General features: G+C 39.8%; 1 pseudogene; it reads left to right on the forward strand.

The window, feature by feature from the left end:
• LOC104849261 overlaps nucleotides 1–468 on the forward strand; it is a 1,402-nt pseudogene extending 934 nt beyond the window's left edge.
• The last annotated feature ends 4,177 nt before the right edge of the window (nucleotides 469–4,645 follow it).

A 4,645-nucleotide genomic window follows, 5' to 3' on the forward strand; every position in this document is an offset into this window, starting at 1 on the left:
TGCCAGAGATAAAAGTGGTGTCTAATCTACCAGTGATAACCATGGAGGAAGTGGACCCATAAATGTCAGTGATGTGGCCCTCCTGTCCCCTAAGGAATCCAGGAGAAAAATAAAGCTGGGGATCCAAAAACAACTGATGAGAAAACAGCTGTAATCAAGAAACAAGAATGGAGGAAAAAGAAATATCAAAAGCTTTAGAAAATAAAGACGAGAAGTGCAGAAAATTGCTCGAAAAGAGCAATTCAGATTAAGTAGGGAAGTATAGCAAAGAAGTAGCTTCAGAGAAGCTGAAACAGCTGCCAAAACTGGCAAAGCCTCCTTGTTAAAGGATGAAGGAAAGGACAAGGCCCTGAAGTCATCTCAGACATTCTCCTCTAAGTTACAAGATCAAGTAAAAATGAAAATCAATGATGCAAAGAAAGAGAAGGAAAAAAACTTGATATTTCTGTCTATGGATTAAAGCTGTAATATATTTTGCAAAAATAAAAATTAAAAAAAAAAACTAGCCAAGCAATGATGATGTAAGTATTTTCCAGAATTGAACGAGTCTAAGTGAGTGTTTTTAAAGGTTCCAACCCATTCTTGCTGTGACTCTAATTCTAGGGAATTTACTCAGTGAGGGCTGATATTCCAGAATTCAGGACAAACAAAACCAGCAGAATTGACACACTTTACGTATCTGGAAATAGTGCTGTTTATACACTAGCAAAGGAAGGGGAGAAAATTAAAGCGGTAGTTGTTGCTACCACGGAGATTTAAGACACTGGGGACAGGAAACAACCGATGTTTGTACAGTGAAACATTATAGACTATATCCCTGTGTCTGTCAGCCTCCAGTGTGATGCCCAGTGATGCATTTGTAAAAGTGACCTTAAATTATGGAGAAACCTAAGGAAGAATATAATCTGAGACTGAGATTTGAGTAGACACATCAAGTAATAAGGTAAACTAAATTCCCATCTTTGTTTCTGTTTCTAGAATTATCAAAAGCTGCTCTGAACAGGGCTTAATGCCCCAGGAAAGGGTTTCCTACAGCAAAGGTATGCACTTGCCTGTGGACTCAGAGAAACCCACCAGAGAGTGAGTCTTCCTTTCCATAAACTGAAACAACTCCTAAGGCTGAGAGCAAGGGCGTCCCACTGGGATAGAGAATGAAGACTAGAGGGTCCTGAAGGCTCTATGGAATAAATCTGCTGGCCTGCTGACGTTCTGGCTGTATGGATCAGTACTGTAAGCCTAGTTAGTATGTCCCCCACTGAGAAAGGGATGTGCTCGTGTGTATCTGCACAATCACAGCTCAGATGGGGATGAATTTAAGAAGATAATGGATATCACCCATGAACTCTTTAGAGCCAGTCTAGAAACTGTTCCCTAGCAGCAGTGCCCTGACTTGCTGTCACTGAACAGCCCGGACCCTAACCACCCATAGTCATGTTCTTTCTATGTAGACACAGGGTGAGCTCTAAAGGAGCCACTTAGCCTTTCTGCGGCCGTCTCTCTCCCTGCTGTATATTGCTTTCTGATGATTGCTCTGGAGTTCTGTGAATCACAGAGACCATTATATTGAGGGAAAAAATACCCTTGTTTGGTTTTTTAAATAATAAAATCTGTATATTAACCACAATGCAGCAATTCACCAAAAAGCAATAAGAGAAAATACAAAAACTTTATTGTAGCCCTATTTGCCCTACCTAACCACATTCTGGGATCACATTGCTGAAATCACATAACCACACTTTCTGCTTATCAAGCTGTGAGAGATGTGATGGAGCAGGAAGGGCTTGCTGCTTCAAGTCTGGCTCCGCCACTTACCCGTAGAACACCTTCCAAAGGTGATTCAACATGACCGAGCCTGGCTTAGGTAGGCATCAAATGGGTGATTACTATTTAGCTCACCTGGTTTCTGTGAGACTGAAAAACAGGAGTCAGCTTTTTGTCTCTGTGAGAAATAATTGACAAGGTCAACTTAAACTAGGAAAAGATTTATTTTGGCACAGGAATTCAGAGATTTCAGTCCTTGGTAGGCTGATTCCATTGCTGTGGGCCTGAGATGAGGCAGAATATCATGGCAGAAGGGTGTGGTACAGCAAAACTGCTCACCTCATAGCTGCCTACAAGCAGAGAGTGAGGGAGACAAAAATAGACTGAGAGAAGTGAACCAGGCAGCAGATACAGTCCCAAGGCCCCTTCTCGATGATCCACCCCTTTCAACCAGGCCCCACCTCCTGATTTCATCATCTCCTGAAAATGCCATGAGAATATGATCTTACCAATGTATTGCCCTACTGATGAAATCAGAGCCCTTGTGATCTAATTACCTCCCTACAGCTCCACCCCTGAACACATGAGACTTTGGGGGAACATTTCAGATCCAAGCCATAACATCTTCTTCTCCCAAAGGCAGCAGAAATCCCCTCAGCTTTATTATCTGCTTTTTCTCTCTCTTTCACTCCCTCTCTCTCCATAGGTGGCCAAGTCATCCTAGAAGTCTACCTTTTGAAATAGATTTTTCAGGAAAGTTGTTTTCCCCAATTCTCCTGTGAACTCATAGAAGCTGATGTCACAGGTTTGACAGCCTTGGAAGCCAACATTGATGACGTTGCCGGTATGGAGGGGCTTGTTACATAAAAGGGTGCTTCTGGATTGACTGTGGGAAAGGGAACAAAAGAAAGACAAGTTTCAAGAAGGGTTGTTGTTGTTCCACAGTGAGCAGGGATGGTGTCCAGAGCTTTTCTGAGTTAGGATAAGTGTCCAGGACTTTATACACCCCTGCCAAGAGGCACGGGCTTGCAAGAAAGCCCATGATCGTGGGCAAAGGTGCTTTTGAACAAAGCTAAATAGTGAAAGTGTCCTTTCATCCTAATAAAAGTGACTTCAGTCTGGACCAGCAGAGCCTATGACACTGATGTCTGTCCTCAGGATGAGCAGAACTGCACAGTAGGGATCAAGGCTCACAAAAGCACTTAAAAGCTATAGGGTCTCAATTTTTCACTGACAACATGAAAATAATTAATAGCATCATCATATGTGGATTGTGAAGAGCAAATGAGTCTATAAATCTAACACTATGGAACAGCATCTCTGATATCTAAATGTTTACTATAATGAATTATTCAGTTCCTTCAAGAGTCTTAAATTCCAGGGCTAGTTGTAGGGATATGACTGCAAGAAGTGAAAAGCTTTGTCCTTCTATAGCAGACTTATTTCACTTAGAATGATTTCTCTAGGTCTGTTTAACTATTGTATATTCTGCTTGTATGTGGAATCTGAAATAGTCAAATATATAGAAGTGGAGAATAGAATAGTGGGGCCAAGGGAACAAGGAGTTGATGCTCAATATGCATAAAGTTTCTGTTTTGTAAAATGAGTAAATTCTAGAGCTCTGCTGTACAAGATAGTGCCCATAGTTAATATCATATTGTGCACTTAAAAACTTGAGTAGATTTCATGTGAAGTGTCTTACTGTATGGGTGAACACATTATATCTACATCTGTGAAAACTGATCAACCTGTGGAACACAAAGACTGACCTAGTGTACACTATACACTTCCATGATTAATAATGTGTTGTTGCTGGTGCATAAATCTTTTTACTAGCATGCATTAGTTGTACAGACTAATGTTTCATTTCATGCATACAGCGTACTTTCCACTTCCCTTTACCCCTCTTGGGCTTACTTTCCCCTTCCCCCTTATGCCCTTCCTCTTCTCTGAAATAGGCTCCCTTGTACTCTGATGTCAATATTTTAGATTCTGCATAATACGGAAACCATGCAGTATTTGTCTCTATGAGTCTGGTTCTCTTTGCTTACCATGAGGATAATCTCTGCTTCCATCCCTTTTCCTGCAAATGACATAATTTTATTATTTTTACAGCTGAATAATACTCCGTCATTTATACATACCATTTTTATTCATTTATCCATTGACAGGCACCTAAGCTGTTTCCATAGCTTAGCTATTAAGCTACAATAGACATAGGTATGCAGTTACCACAGTAGTATGCTGGCTTTAGTTCTTTTGAGCATATACTGACAAGTGGCATAGCTAGATGAAACGGCAGCTCTATTTTTAGTGTTTTGAGGAGCCTCCATATTTATTTCCATATTGGCTATATGAATTTATGTTCCCACCAACAGTGTAGAAGAATTTCTTATCCCAGCCATCCTCAGTAGCGTTTATCATTTTTAGTATTTGTGATCATAGCCATTCTAACTAGAGTGAGATGGAATCCCAATGTAGTTTTGACCCACATTTCCTTCATGTTTAAAGGTGTTGAAGATTTTTTTCACATACTTGTTGGGCAGTGGTATTTCTTCATTTGAGAAATGTCTCTTCTGTTTATTGACTCATTCATTAGTTAAGTTACTTGGTGATTTTCAGTGTTAAATTTTTTGAGTTCTTCACATATTAATTTTTTTAAGATACTGCAATAATAATACATTTATTGGTAATTAGTTCTTCGATACTTAATTGGATGATGAATTGTTTAATGATAGGAGTTACAGAAAATCACAGCAATTATTTTTAAATATTATAGATATTTTAAAAGACATAATGCTATACATATGTTTTTAAAGTATTCTGGGCCGGGGATTTAGCTCAGTGGTTCCGTGGCCTGCCTTGCAAGTGCAAGGACCCGAGT

This window comes from Fukomys damarensis, unplaced genomic scaffold (assembly GCF_012274545.1).
Source record: "Fukomys damarensis isolate Sample0158 unplaced genomic scaffold, DMR_v1.0_HiC HiC_scaffold_30, whole genome shotgun sequence".
Lineage (NCBI taxonomy): Eukaryota > Metazoa > Chordata > Mammalia > Rodentia > Bathyergidae > Fukomys > Fukomys damarensis.